Source organism: Podarcis filfolensis (assembly GCF_964270895.1).
Source record: "Podarcis filfolensis genome assembly, chromosome: 15".
Taxonomy (NCBI): Eukaryota; Metazoa; Chordata; class Lepidosauria; order Squamata; family Lacertidae; genus Podarcis; species Podarcis filfolensis.
This window is the reverse complement of record NC_139618.1, coordinates 33352366-33368881: the sequence shown is the minus strand read 5'-3', so window position 1 is coordinate 33368881 and position 16516 is coordinate 33352366. Positions and strand designations below refer to the sequence as shown.

At 44.9% G+C, this 16516-nt stretch overlaps 1 long non-coding RNA gene across 1 annotated transcript in view; it reads left to right on the top strand.

The window, feature by feature from the left end:
* LOC310750783 overlaps nucleotides 1-16516 on the top strand; it is a 287025-nt gene that overhangs the window by 65213 nt on the left and 205296 nt on the right. The window lies entirely within an intron of this gene.

The window sequence follows — 16516 nt, the reverse complement described above, 5'->3', positions numbered from 1 at the left end:
TGAGGCTTGGGATATAGATCTTCTTTATCACATTCTATGGGAGAGAGAGAGAGAGAGAGAGAGAGAGAGAGAGAGAGAGAGAGAGAGCAGTGCAACCCAGCTGTGTTGAATTGAAGCTGACTAGCTCTGTCAGGCAAGAGCGTGGACATTAAAGCTTTTTCAAAACAACAACACAACACAACACTGGAAAGTGGAAGCCCTGTTCAGAGAAATGCCTAATACGGAGGCAACTACAGAGGCCATTAATTCTAAACAAAAGCTACTCATTGTGCAGAGGCATAGTTGGCCTGATCCGCTCCTGGGATGTAATGTGTGTCTGGAAATACAGGGGTGGGGAGCAAAAGAAGGGGTGCAATGTGTGCCATGGATAGCATTGCTGACCATGGATTAGAACAGAGCTGGGGAAGCTTTTTCAGCCTAAGGGCCACATTCCCTCGTAGTCAACCTCCTGGGGGCCATATACCATGTAATGATTCAGAGTCCACAAAAAACCTAGAGAAATGAGGAAGGGCTCGAGAAAGCTAAAATCTTTGGAACTGCTTGGATATTGTGACCTTAGGGCAAGTCCTCAAATTGCCAACTTCTGAATACTAAGGGACAATTTGTAATTTAGAAATTGTCCCTTAGTATTCAGAAGTTGGCAGTTTGAGGACTTGCCCTAAGGTCACAATATCCAAGCAGTTCCAAAGATTTTAGACTCTACCATATCCAAGCAGTTCCTGCAATTCTAGACTCTACCATTACACACACACACACACACACACACACACACAGGCCCAGGTTCAATCCCTGACATCTCCAGTCAAAAGGATCGGGTAGCATGTGATGTGGGAGAAGCCCTCTGCCTGAGACCCTGCAGGGCTGCTACTAGGCAATGCTGAGCTGGAATAGATGGACTCCAGGATGATGCCGTGCAAATCATCTTCCTTTGCTGATGCTAACTAGTGCTTCTGATCCAGGGCTGTAGGGCGTTAGAGGAGCAGCTAAGCCCCCTGAGAAATTGCACAGGCAGCATTCTGCCAAATTGCTCACTAAGAAGAAACGCAATCAAATAACTTAAAACATTATTAGGCTTCCTGCATTCATGTTCTGGCTCTCGTGCAATGATTCAATGCCCCCTCTAGGGTTATCATGCTCCCTTACCACCATATTTCTGGCTAAGTGCCTGCAGTGATTTCTCGGACTCAGAGACACAAAGCTACAAATGAGCAGAATGTCTGCAGATTGTGTATCGCCGTCGTTATCTGCACCCGGTAACTAACATGCAATTTGTGCCTTTCAGCCTTCCCTCGTTTTCCTTTTGGCCATGGTAGGGAATCTCTGGGGCAAATTGTTCTCTTCAAAACATGGCGCACGTTCTGACAGGAAGTGGAGGCAAAGCCAATGACAGGAAGGGCCAGTGTATCCCATCCCCCACACTCTTCCCTGACGGGTCCTACAAAGGCAAGACTACATAGGACGAAGCTGACAGCCAGTGCTACCTCCTGGTTGTAATTAAAGAAGGCAGGCAGGTGGGGGCTTACTGTGGGAAGACGGAGACTGCTGGGGCAGCGACCCATCAGACCTGTTGGACCAGCCTCCACTGTCTCACAAGGTAATGCCGCTGAGACCACATTACACCAGTTTTGAAAGACCTACATTGGCTCCCAGTACGTTTTCGAGTACAATTCTAAGTGTTGCTGTTGACGTTTTAAAGCCCTGAACGGCCTCGGTCCAGTATACCTGAAGGAGCATCTCCACCCCCCTCGTTCTGCTGGACACTGAGGTCCAGTGCCGAGGGCCTTCTGGCAGTTCCCTCACAGCAAGAAGCAAAGCTACAGGGAACCAGGCAGAGGGCCTTCTCAGTAGTGGCACCCGCCCTGTGGAACGCCCTCCCTTCAGATGTCAAAGAGAGAAACAACTACCTGACATTTAGAAGACATCTGAAGGCAGCTCTGTTCAGGGAAGTTTTTAATGTGTGACATTTGAATGTATTTGAATGTATTTTAAATCTGTGTTGCAAGCCCCCCAGAGTGGCTGGGGAAACTCAGCCAGATGGGTGGGGTACAAATAATTTATTATTATTATTATTATTATTATTATTATTATTATTATTATTAACCATGGAGCCTCTTGGGCTTGCCGATCAGAAGGTTGGCGGTTCAAATCTCCATGACGGGGTGAGCTCCCATTGCTCTGTCCCATCTTCTGCCAACCTAGCAGTTTGACAGCACGCCAGTGCAAGTAGATAAATAGGTACCGCTGTGGTGGGAAGGTAAATGGTGTTTCTGTGTGCTCTAGTTTCCATCATGGTGTTCTGTTGTGACAGCAGTTTAGTACTGCTGGCCACAGGACCTGGAAAAATGTCTGTGGACAAACGCCGGCTCCCTCAGCCTGAAAGCGAGATGAGCACTGCAACCCCGTATTCACCTTTGATGGGACTTAACTGTCCAGGGGTCCTTTAACCTTTTACCTATGAGGATAAATCATATGCAGATGGTTAAGCATCGTTGGCACATAAATGACACATCGAAAGCATATCTTGTGCTGGTGTCAGGAGTGCGTGCAGGAGCCAGGCCCTGTGACCAGTAGGACTTTGCAGGACTGGGGCCTTCCAAAGTTTGTTCTGAAGAGGCAAGGCGCAGCCGCACAGGTAAGGCCAATTGGTAACTCACAGAACCTGGTGGCAAGAGCCGGGAAGGGGTATAAGGTCAGCATTTCCCTTCAGCATTTTGCCAAAGCAACACATTCCGTGCCTTGCTGAGTTTGGCTCCTTGACTCCTTGCTTCTTGATCTTCGGACCCTTGACTTCGTGACTCCTTGCTTCCTGACCCTCGAACTCTTGGCTTCTTGACTCCCAGTTCTCTGACCCTCGGACTCTTGGCTTCCTGACTCCTGGCTTCTGGACTCCCTTTCCTGCTCCCACCCCGCCATCTTGCCCCCGGTCCTGACATCCCCAGCTGGGACTTCAATCAACTGTGAACCGGACCTTGACAGCTGGTATGTATTGTGGGGCATCCAGAGGCAGCACATTCTGTTTTGCTGCTTGAGTCTGCTGCCACCTGCGCTCCCCACCTTGCCACCTATTTGCCAATCAGTGACAATTTGGGGTGATGCCTCCTATTTGGGGCAAGATCTCATGCGCTCTGCAAGATCTTACACTTATTTCAGCAATTTGTTGTTGTTGTTGTTTAGTCGTTTAGTCGTGTCCGACTCTTCGTGACCCCATGGACCAGAGCACGCCAGGCACTTCTGTCCTCCACTGCCTCCCGCAGTTTGATCAAACTCATGCTGGTAGCTTCAAGAACACCATCCAACCATCTCATCCTCTGTCGTCCCCTTCTCCTTGTGCCCTCCATCTTTCCCAACATCAGGGTCTTTTCCAGGGAGTCTTCTCTTCTCATGAGGTGGCCAAAGTATTGGAGCCTCAGCTTCACGATCTGTCCTTCCAGTGAGCACTCAGGGCTGATTTCCTTCAGAATGGATACGTTTGATCTTCTTGCAGTCCATGGGACTCTCAAGAGTCTCCTCCAGCACCATAATTCAAAAATTCCAGCAATATCTCGCCCCAAATCGGCCCCGATAGCAGCGGGGGTGGGCAGAGCGGCCACGGGGACCACCTCAGGAGGTTCTGCCCCCTGAAGCCGTGGTCTCACCCTGCCTGGTGGCTGCATGGGACCTGGAGGCATCTCACGGGGCCCCCACATTGGCTGTCCAAGACCCGGATTAATAACAGGGACCCCAAACTAGAGCCAAAATCTACAGGACAGTAGGTTTTTTTCACACCTCCATAAAGAAGTTTTTGGGATTCTAATGTGATCATTCTTCAGGAGCAAGCATCTCTGATATTATGAGAGGTAAGAACTACAATAAACACTCTTAAAGTACACTGATTTCTTTCTGGTAGTTTAATTTTGCATCCATCCAAGTCCTTGTCCTGCTTTGTGACAGTCGCTGCTTACTGCAACCTGTAATATTACATATGGTATGTACAATTGATTGTGGTTTTTATATTAATTTTGCTGTAAAAATGTGTGATATTATGATATTGTATTTATTTGCATTATCTAGAGCCTGTTCTACTGATGAAGCCTAGGATGGCGAAACAAGGCTAATATTCTGGAAATCCTTGTCTGAGACTCTGTGAAAGGATTCTGTGGAACTGTAACAACCCTTCATGTGGATTATTGGACTCTTTGAACAGACAGGTGGAATAGACACTTATACATGTATGGACCTTATGCATGAACTGACTAAAGAATGAACTGATCCACTGGGTCTTCTGCTTTTTTCGTTGAACTTTATGATACTTCCGTTGAAATCTACAATTTGATACAATGAATAGTATACCTTATTTATTCAAAAGTACATCCAGTTACGTCTTGTGTGTTTATTGAGTGTGTTTCACGTAACCATAGGTTTGTTGTTGTTGTTTTGCAAAACAGGTATGGGCAAATATGTCAATCTCAGTTTATTTCAAAAATTAATTTTTTTTCCCCAGTAGCACCTTAGAGACAAACTAAGTTTGTTCTGGGTATAAGCTTTTGTGCACACTTCTTCAGATACACGGAAACAGAAGTCACCAGGCCCTTATATATAGTGGGAGGGTGGGGTGGGGTTTTTCTCAGAAGGGTAGGAGAATCCCACCCCACACATTAATTTATTTCGACTGCGTCAGACCAACACGGCTATCTACCTGAATCTAGAATCAGTTTATTTCAGTATCTTACCGGTATTTTTACAGGATTCTGTTATTCAGATTTTCATATCCTTTTTTAAAAAAATTAAAGGTCTCATGATGAAAATTAATCAGCACTTCAGTGGGATATATACACATGCACACACACATTCTGTATGCAATTCTGCCTAATCCACAACTTTCCCCAATATAACATTACATTCAGAGAAGTGTGAATTTCAATAGATAGCTGTGTTTCACTCATCTTGTTCCAGAAAGTGCAGATTAGATAGATTCCCCTTCTGACGCAAACTGAACTGAATTCCTTCCCCCTGTGCTACTGTGAATCTTGCACCAGTGGAAAAGGTTGTCTCTTGGTAATGTTCAAACCGTAGATGGCCCAACCGAATATGCTTTTGAAGTGAATCCAAACTGGTAGCACATCAGACATGAGATGGCAAAAGGATCACAGCTCAAATTGGGGTGGGGTGTGAAGAGCATCCTTATCCTTTTCAGGTGGTTCTAAAGCTGTCCCACACTTTTCATTGGCTAGAACTGAACTGGCCCAGCTAAAAAACAAAATCTTCCCTTTACCGTATTTTTTGCTCCATAAGACGCACCTGACAATAAGGCTCACCTAGTTTTTAGAGGAGGAAAACAAGAAAAAAAATATTCTGAACGAAACAGTGGATGTATGATTTTTGTGGTTCATGCTGTGGCCACAGACATGTGATTTGACTATGAGTTTGGGGTAGCCCAATGCAGAAATCCTGAAAATCCATGTGGGTCCGTGCTTTGGAACCATGTTTTTGCTCCATTGCGGCCCCATGCAACAGTGGATGTGTGATTTTTTTGGTGCAGGCTGTAGCCATGGACATGCTATGTGATCTGATGGTGAATTTGGACTTTTATCTCCCCCCTCCCAGGCAGCCTCCTTTATCGCATCCCTTATCTCCCTCCCGATTGCTTGCCGGTCAGCTGCTTCCTTTCAACACTCCCTTCCCTCTTGTTTGCCTTTTGGAGTATCTGCCAGATTTTTAACTTTTTGGAGTAGTGGTTGGAAGTGACAGAACCACAATATTCAATCCAAGTTGCAATTTGGGGCATCAAGCCTAATGTGAAGAATATGAACTTGTAAATTTCTCTTGTTATAACTGACAATATGGCTCAAAAGCAGAATAATGGATTGAGTGATATTCCTTCTTATATATTTTCCCACAACGGTATTGCCTGTGGAACATAAATATGCCTGCAATTTATATTTATATTATTCAACTTGATTTATACTTTTAGATGCACACTGTTTTAACTGTACATTTCTGGCTATGCCATTTGAGAGACTTTTGCCAGACAGGGCTGTGGTGTTTGTATCTTTCTAAAAGGCTGCTCACTTGAAAAAAAAATCAGATTTTTCTAAACTTTAAAAATGACTTCATAACTTATTTTATTATTTCTGAACCTTGCAGGATTTGTTCTATTTGAAGTTTTACATCCTCATTTCCTGTCAGTTCTATTAAAATTGATTTCCGCCATCAGCAAGAGAAAGATAATACAAAATGGGTTCCTGTGAGGAGAGGTTAAAACAAAACACCACACACATTTTATCCCCACAGGAGCCATTACAACCCCTTATATTATTTGAACTTTCTTTTTTCTTGTTGTTCTTCCCAGAAAAGGCCAAGTTATCCCTTGGCTGATTATAGAACAAACTTGTATTTCAAGAAAACTGGCAAGAAGCATTTGGCCTTCACTGTTTCCATGGCAGAATATGAACACACACAAACACACACAGAGAGTAAGATCTTGGTCCATCATAATGAATAATGGAAAAATCAGCTTTATATTTGGTTTCATATCACATGTAAGATGGTCATAGGTGACAGCATTATTTGTAACTTAAAACCACACAAGGAACATTATGGATATCTATGCCGTTGGTTCTTTGCTGTCTGTGGAACAAAGTCAGGGCAGTAGTAGCAGTGATAATAAAAAACAATTTAATTTATTAGCTGCCCTTCACCCAGGGTGGGCCACGACAATTTAAAATACCAGCTTAAAAACAATTTAAAATAGATAGAAATCCCAAGAATGGGACTGGTGCTTTAGGGTTGAAGAGGCACTAGACAATGTACCCTCTTCAGTGGACCCTGCGGCAGAGTCTAACCGCCACTTAAATTTCTGAGAATGCCCCAGAATGGTAGTACACTGAAGGCCTTGTGGGAAACTAAAATGGTGGATGGACTTGGCCACCCCTGATGTTGGGAAAGATTGAGGGCACAAGGAGAAGGGGACGACAGAGGACAAGATGGTTGGACAGTGTTCTCAAAGCTGCAAACATGAGTTTGACCAAACTGTGGGAGGCAGTGGAAGACAGGAGTGCCTGGTGTTCTCTGGTCCATGGGGTCATGAAGAGTTGGACACAACTAAACAACTAAACAACAACAACAAGGGCAGGTGTCAGGCCTCCATATTGCTGGAGACCCAGTAGCTGCCCAATAGTGCCAATTGACGATACAGACCCCAAATTGGGGTGACATGTGTGAAAGTAAAGACCCCTTTAAGAGTTAGGCTGGAAGGAACGTGGAGCGAAGGGATTTAGCCCGTTGTAGAAAAGAGTGAGCAGAACAGCACAAAATGGGAAGTGGGGAAGAAGAAGAGGTTTGCATTTAAAAGCAAATCCAGCTAATTCACACTTTCTGAAGCAGTATGCGAACCAAAACTGAAATTAGGCTGCATTTTAATGTTGTATTTTAATGTTGTTTTTTAAGTTGTATTTCAATCAATTGTTTTATATCCGGTGTTAGCCTCCCTGAACCCGCTCTTGCCTGGGGAGGGCAGGGTATAATTTTTTAAAAAATTATTATTATTATTATTATTATTATTATTATTATTATTATTATTAAAATCTAGCCTTCCTTGCTACGTTGTAGTATGGCAAGACCGGGGGGGGGGAGCTACAAGTTCTCTACACTTGCGCTAGTCCGCCACAAATTTATTACGTACTAAGAGTGCGGCATTCAGCGTTGCTCAGGAATGATAAGCAGGGGTTGGAAATCAGTGCCGTTTTGAAAGTTTCAATCCGCCATCTTGATTCAAAATGGCGTCCAACTGAATCCAAGCAATGATGAAAAAATTGCTTCATCACCTCAGGAGCCATCATGCAAAAACTGGTTACGATCTCTCAAGAGCTGTCCAAACATATACGAAGCAGACAAAGAACTTTACAAAATATATAGCTGGTGTGAGGAGGTTGATAGGAACATTTCCTTGGGACACTTGAACTGGATTCAAATCTCTGCTAGCCCATTAAAGTCACTGGGGTGACATGGGGTGAGTCCCATGTCCTACCTCAAAGGGTTCTTGTGAAGGTAGACTAGGAACACCTGGTGCGTCCTGAGCTCTCTTGAGCAGGATAGGGGAGCCTGGTGGCCAAAAGTGGCCCTCTGGACCTCCTTATCTGGCCCTTAGGACTCTCCCCAGAATGCACATTCCTCCCCAGTCATATCTTCTTTCTCCGGGCTTCACCCTACACCAGCCATTCTTCATAGCCTTCCTGAGCAGTTTTGCATTTGAATTCAGATCCATGTCAGATGAAAAGCTTCCTTTGCAGGAAGGGGGAATGAATGTAGCACAGGAGTCGGCAACCTAAGGCCCATGGGCCACAAGCGGCCCACAGGGGTCATTTAACCGGCCCCCGAGCCGACCCCGAACTGAGCAGCCCGCTCGGCGAGTCCCCGCACTAAACCAGTACACGCTTCCGTGGCGCCCGAAATCGCGTCTGCGCAGACACAGATGCTGGAAATTGCGGGCACGATCCGACCCACGGAGGGATCTCTGCTGGAGTGAGCAGGCCCAGGCGAGGTAAACCTTGCCAATCCCTTATCTAGCATTTTTTCTCTCCCTGAACCAGAGTCCTTCCCTTCAGAACCACAAATTTCCTTGCTCTGCCTTTCAGACATGTGCCTGCCACCTAGTGGTGTCTTGTGGCGACGGAGATCGCCCTGCCTTTGCAAAGGAGAATAATTTAACGCTACTTCCCACTTAAGCACTATATCTACAGGGCGTGAAATTAGTTCCAGCAAGCAGCTAATAAAAATATTTAGCAATTCACTAGTCTTTAAATCAGCAGCAGAATATTTCTTTATTTGCATCAGTGCTTGTTTCTTCTAGTTCTAATATTTGATGATCAAGCCAGAATAGCTCTGCTAAAACTGTAAAAAACACACACAAAAAACCTCCTAAGTTATATTCCTGTGCAAAAAAAAAAAAGTTCAGAATTAATCCCCACGGGGGCCAGACACTTCTTCCCCCACACGGTAGCTGAAATCCAGAAACCAGGTCCTATTTACCAAAGAACAGTTCCTATTTTTGGATACTGGCTGCTGGTAAATCACAGCAGAATGAGTGTGTGTGTGTTTATTTATAAATATTTGCAAGTTATATATATGGTGCAGTGTGTGTGTGTGTGTGTGTGTGTGTGTGTGTGTGTGTGCAGTAAGTCCCATAGTGTTTAAGTGATTGCAGCCTTCCTGTCCCTATTTTGTTATTTATTGCCACAATTTATACCCTGCTTTTTAGTTAGAAGTATCCGAGGGCGGCTTACAAAAATAATTTCTGATACAGCCTTTGTCCCAAGGCTCACTATGTAAAAATACATGGCACACAAGGAAAAGAGGAACAGGAGGGAGAAGGCGAAAGGAAGCTCAGGCAAAGGTTCTTGAAAGTTACAGTCCTTAAAGCTGCAGTCATGGCAGTGCCAGTTCTGATGGTCTTACCCATGGGTAGGAAAACTAAGGCCAGGGGCCAGATCCAGCCTTCTAAATCTGGCCCGCAGATGGTCAGGGAATCAGTGTGTTTTTACACAAGTAGAATGTGTTCTTTTATTCAAAATGCATCTCTGGGTTATTTGTGGGGCATAGGAATTTGTTCATTTTCCCCCCTTCAAAATATAGTCTGCCCCCCCCCCCACAAGGTCCAAGGGACAGTGGACCGGCCCCATGCTGAAAAAGTTTGCTGACCCCTGGTCTTGCCCTTGAAAATGAGCAGTCCTGCCTCTGAAATGCTCTTGCTGCCCACCCCTGCCCCCATCAGATCTAGGAGCACAGGGGGTGACAGTGTCCAGGCCAGAAGGACAAGCCAGATCCTGTAATTCTGCGTACTGATGGCTTAGGGATGCGGGTGGCGCTGTGGGTTAAACCACAGAGCCTAGGACTTGCCGATCAGAAGGTCGGCGGTTCGAATCCCCATGACGGGGTGAGCTCCCGTTGCTCGGTCCCTGCTCCTGCAAACCTAGCAGTTCGAAAGCACATCAAAGTGCAAGTAGATAAATAGGTACCGCTCCGGCGGGAAGGTAAACGGTGCTGCTCTGGTTCACCAGAAGCGGATTAGTCGTGCTGGCCACATGACCCGGAAGCTGTACGCCGGCTCCCTCGGCCAGTAAAGCGAGATGAGCGCCGCAACCCCAGAGTCAGCCACGACTGGACCTAATGGTCAGGGGTCCCTTTACCTTTACCCTTTACTGATGGCTTAATGGCATTATAGTCCTCCCTCACCGACACCTAGGGCTTTTTTTCCATCCGGATCTCTCAGGTGGGCACCCTTGCCATGCTAAGAGAATGAGGGATATGTTCCGCACCTCTTTTTTCCTAGAAAAATAGCACTGCCGATGCCTATTATTTATTTACAGTATTTATACGCCTTTTTTCAGGCAGACCTCACAAAGCAATTTACATAAGAACATTCCAAGAAGCATCACTTTAAAAAAAAAGTTACAAAAGAATGGAAACGACAACTTGTACATTTAGTAAAAAACTGTTACTGCTTCTTCTCCATCCCTCACCCCTCAGGGCAAGAAGGTTCTTCAGACATCCCTGTTGTGTCAGAGGTTTTTTTGGGGGGGTGGGGGAGCATTATGAAACTTGGATGGAGTCAGTTCTTCAAGATTATTGTTGTTGTTGTTGTTGTTCCTCTCTTCATTTTAAGAAAGACCAAGACACTTCACAAATAAAACAGCAAAATAACAAGGATAAAGCCAGTTGTAAATATATAGCTACCCATCATTAGTGCAGACAGTACAGCTACCCGTAATTAAAACAAAACTACATTAAATTAAAACAACTGCATTAAAACAGCCATATGGTGGTTCTGGCTGCCTCGCCTTCCCTAAAAGCACTCTTCCTCCCCAGCTGGGTAACATGAGAATTGCAGTCCAAAATATCTTGAGGGCACCGGGTTGGGGGAATGTGGCCTGTTATTCTGGCCTGGCCTGCTATTTTCTCCTGCCTAGCCTTGCCGAAGAAGCCATGCGATGCCCCACAATATTCCCTCCCTCCATAATAAAATGGTTAATGCCTTGTCATTCTTCATGATCTTCAGATAGCCGGCAAGAACAAAGAAATCAAGGCTCGGAGGAAGAGCAGAGAACTTTTGCTTGACTTTGAGCTCTCGCCGGGAGCCCCTCCCCATCCCAATATTAAGATTGCTTTCATCAGACACAATGAGAGCCGGGAGAAGCTTCGCTGGTTTGATTTCCGGCCCTCCAGCCTCATTTTGTCAGCTCCACATCACGGGGAAAAACTCAAGACTATGGGAAAAGGTTTATTAAAACGAAAAAGTAACCAGAACAGAGCTTTCTAGCATTGCACAATGGATTCCCCCCCCCCTTTCTCTCTCTCCCCCACCCTCACCTTCCTGTTGGGCATCAAAAGCGGTTCCCCTGAATGAATGGAAGCCGCTTAGGCAATAACAATGCAATTTGCTATTTTTGTCCAGCCCACTTTCTTCCCATACAATTCCTGTTAATTAAAGCATCCTTCGCACAGTATTCAGCCGGCTTTCTGATCACCTTGCGCTGATTGAGATTCCGTGTTTGGAACGCCTCGGCAGCGTGGGAGCAGAAACAAAATGGAGGAGGTGGGCGGGCTGTTGAGATTCTGCACTTGAGCGCCATGGGCATAGCCGGGGGGGCAGGGGGGCAGCTGCACCCTCCCCCCAATCAAGTACATCAATTTTTTAAAAATAGTTAAAAAACTGAGGTTTTGCTCCCCCTTACATAAAGCCTGCCCACCCCCCAACATAAATCGTGGCTACGTTCATGCCAAGCAATTCAGATGTAGAATGCATCTTGCCAGAGAAGACTGTGACCAGGAGATTTGGGACTCAGCTACATTAGCAAAGAAACAACAATTTGAATGCGATATAAACATGCAATACCAGGTGGCGCCAGAGAGCAGGAAATTTTTTAAACACGATTTTCCATAAGGTTTTTTTTTCTTTTGTTATAACCATCTAATTTCTGACTTATTTATTGCATTTCCCCCCCTGTGTGTAGATCTACAGCTGGGTGCTTTCTCAGTCTGCTGCCCAGGTACTAACTGTTAGCAGGCAGCTTCAAGGCTCCTCCTGGTCACTCCTTTTAGGGTTCGTTTTCTTTTAAACCAGACTTGGACCAGACAGGGCTTTGAGCAGAGGATTTTCACCCGACAGCTTTTCAAATAGAGGGCTGTCCTCCACATAATCAGACACAAGGCCACCTTGTTCAGGTAAGCAATGTAATATCCCCCTAGCTAGCTCTCTCTACCACTAAGAGTACAGTTTACCAGGTTGCAAGTCGGATATTGTACATCTCCGCAGAGGTGAAAGATAATGTAGTCTCCACCTGGATCTTCCCCATTTTACACTCCCACCTGCTAAAACAAGTAAAACTGCTATTATGAAGTCGACCCCAATTCCACATGACTGCGGTTGCTTCCAGATGACTTATTTGAGGATTCATCCCGATTTGTTTGCAGGGAGGCTAGATGACGTTGGCTATTTTGTGACTGCTCACCTTGATTTGTTTCTGGATGGGATTAGATGACATTGCATTATCCCACACCTTCCAGTGCATTTCCCCATTACTTTCCTTTCAGCAAAAGCCCGATCTTTGTGGGGAAGCAGGTTTCTTGCACAATAGCTCCAAATCAGGTTTCATTGCACAACCAGAATGTGCCTATCTACAGGCTCACCCAGATGCTGTGTCTGGATGGCATAGGTCTGGGCTTTAAACCTCTGTGTCCAAGTGTGTCTCCCCACCTCCTCCTGGGGAAATCCACATTTTACCACTAAATTAGAGCAAACAGCAATCAAGGGTGGATCTACACACGGGGGGGGGGGGGGAACGCTATAAATAAGTTAAAAGTTAGATCGTTATAACAAAAGAAAAAGAAAATCTGTATTGAAAATAGTGTTTAAAAATTTCCTGCTCTCTGGCGCCATCTGGTGTTGCGTGTTTATAGTGCATTCAAATCGTTGTTTCTTTCCTAATGTAGCTGAGTCCCGGGTTTCCCGGAGATTGCTGTTTGCTCTGATTCAATGATAAAACGCTGGTTTTCCAGGGGAAAGCATCAGGACAAAAAAAGAACCACTCAGACACAGAGCTTTAAAGCACAGACCTGTGTCTGGAAAGTGCGATGCAAAAAGAAGCCTGGATGAGCCCTGTGTGATTGAATCCAGCAGACTGGACCAGAATTGCCCCAGATGGGCAATTGAAACAGGTTGGAAGGGGACAGTGCTCCTGGAAGTTGCAGGCTATTTTGGTGGGTGTAAGGCAGGCTGTGCTCTGTCCACTAACACCTCACTGATGCACCTTGCAGCCTGTCTCTGCTGGGTGGTAAGGCCATCTTTGATGTGCTACATAATCTTTCCCTGCTGTTAAAAGAAGACATGCAAAATCTCCAAGTGTTGTGACCTGATGAGCTCAGCCAGGGATCAGCTCTCAGTACTCTTGGCTTGAACATAAAGTTGAAGTTGGCGGACACACTAAACCATGGGTGTTTTCACACATGACACCAGAGTCACCTTTGATGCCCTCTTATCTGCAAGAATGGATGTTTCTGATGCAGAGTACAAAACTAGTAGGGTGAGCTGGGATTGGGAGAGCTACAGAGATTCAAAGCAAAAACCTCTAGCTGGTTTGAATTTTGCATTCACATCACTCATCCTACAAAATGCAAAGAAAGTGATTTTGCGTCTCATCTATAATGCAAACTTAGACCACTATGAATCAGATTAAGTTGTCACAGGTTTCTTTTCATAGAGCGATAGTTCTCAAGGTTCCTTGGTTGGGATTTGTTTGAGGGTTGAAAATGGGTTCATGTTTATATTAGAGTCTGTGTAGTGTAGTAGACGGTGTTAAGCTCTCAAGCTGGGTTCAAATCTCTTCTTAGTGCAGCTTACATATTGCACAGTAATAGGTACATTCCATGGGATCCACCCATCCACAGATAAGGGTACTCTCCCTGATTTTGGCATAGACTGGAAAAGAATAAAATTAAAACTGTTAAATAAAATTGATCAGTGCTGTACTGACTGATTCATAGTTCAAGACAAAGAGAGCTGAGCTGTGGGCTTGAATATTATGAATTCAACGCTGGGGATAAATCAGATAGAAAGGTTTCTATGTGCAAAAGCATCAAGCAACAGCTGTGAAATGCCATTTTAAAACGCAAATGTGTACAAGTTGTGTTAATGTTGTATTTATTCTGCTTTGTTAGAAATGGCAACATCATTTTCTATTTTCTGTCACCACAATGCTTCTGTTTAGTTGCAACATCAGCTGCTGTTATTTCAAGAAAAGATGCATGGCTGTGTTGATTCTTCTTAGTAATTACTTTGCTCTGCAGGTATTTCATGATTCCATCGCTTGGTCGTGGCCACAAGATAGAATAAAATGGTACATGTTCAGAAATCTCACCAGCACATAGTTCTTTCCTGCTGTTTTCACGGGAGAATCATGTGGTAATGGAAGCACACATGTGCAGAATTTGGGGGGAGTAGTGGTGTTGCCCAGCGACATTCATTGTTGTGTCACACCCAGAGGTGTGAGTGAAATTTAGTGAAACCTGTTGGTATATCCGTCAAGTAGCCACAGTTCCATAACTCAACAGGTACTGGAGTATGAAAGGAACATTAGAGCATTAACCATAGCTTAAGTTTTCAAATCAGATAGAAGTTGAAGGAAAACACATCAGTAAACAGTATTACTCAAGGAATGAATGGATAGAGGTGGATTGTGGCTAGCATCATGTGTTCGCAGCTTTAAACAGCAGTGGTGGAAGCGCACTGGAGCCAGAGTAAATGTCAATGTGCACATAGCCTAGGAAATCAGAGATGCTCCATTTTGGAACAGGTCTTAGAACAAAAAAAAAAGGGGGGGAGAAAGAAACTGCAAGAAGAACTGGATGTCCGGCAGAGAAATTCACTGCCTATGTAAACTTGCAAAAGGTCAAAACAATCTTTCACTTTCACAAAGTAAAGCCTTATTCTGGAAGCTGTCGTAATATTAGCATTTACTGGGAACAAGGCACCTAAGGGTACGTCTTATGAAGTTCTGGCAGATCCACTCAGTAGGGGCTATAAATTGTTTCCTGCTTAATGGATGTTTGGCAGCAGCTTTAGATGAAATGAATTTCACAGAGCTGGAAGGAGCCTGCTCCAATGCCAGTGAATGGTGCAGGATCCTTGATGTGATGGAGCAACCCTGGTAAGGCCTAAGGTGGGTTTGGTCAGCACCCAGAAACCTGGTGCATAATGAAAGTAATAATATTTCTTATTTTGTTAACTTAGACCATTTCCATATATACAGACAGCATCTTAAAAAGCAGAGACATCTCCTTGCCGAAAAAGGTCCGTATAGTTAAAGCTATGGTTTTCCCAGTAGTGATGTATGGAAGTGAGAGCTGGACCATAAAGAAGGCTGATCGCCAAAGAATTGATGCTTTTGAATTCTGGTGCTGGAGGAGACTCTTGAGAGTCCCATGGACTGCAAGAAGATCAAACCTCTCCATTCTTAAGGAAATCAGCCCTGAGTGCTCACTGGAAGGACAGATCGTGAAGCTGAGGCTCCAATACTTTGGCCACGTTGTGAGAAGAGAAGACTCCCTGGAAAAGACCCTGATGTTGGGAAAGATGGAGGGCACAAGGAGAAGGGGACGACAGAGGACGAGATGGTTGGACAGTGTTCTCGAAGCTACCAGCATGAGTTTGACCAAACTGCAGGAGGCAGTGGAAGACATGCCTGGCGTACTCTGGTCGTATATATATATATATATGCACAGCAAGCTAAAACATATATGTGCACAGCAAGCTAAAACATACAAAATAAATGCATCAATACAAATGTCTGCATAAATATATACCAGTCACCACCCATCCAGTGATTTCAAGCCTGCTGCTCAGCAGCGATCCAGGGCATCATGCAAGACCCTGCACGATGCTTTGAAGTCCCAGCATCATGTGATTTCATTGTGAGGTGAGCCGATTGACAGGTGTCCAGCCATGCCCACCTGTCAAATTTCGCCCCCCGAGGGGTAGGAGAGCTTATGATCTGGTTCGCCAGCCAGATCAGGTGCCCCACCCCTGAAATTGAGGGTTTCTTCAGAGTAGGACAAAGAAACCACACCAACAACCAGGAATCTAAGCAGCCTAATACCAAGTCAGGCTATTTATTAATATATCCCCACAATGGCTACACTGACTGGTGCACTCTCCGGAAGTCTTTCCTCTCATCTACTACCTGGACCATTTTGGGGGGTTGGAAATCCAGGGTAGGGTCACTCAGTCCGTGATCCACAGCGATGTCAGTAATGTTGATCAAAGAAACACAGGCGATACATTAGAGAAGGTCCATTTTGGGGTGAGCTCCTCCACGGAATATTTCCACTCCTCAATGATCGGTCAGGAAAGGCATACTTACCTTGAGCTAGTGATTATTTACGGTTCATGGCTGAGACGCCCTCGCAAATTTCTAAGATGCTTTTCTCTCCTGTGCCCTCCTTTATTGCCATTTGGTTAAAAGGTCAGATATTTTCAAAGGTGCTT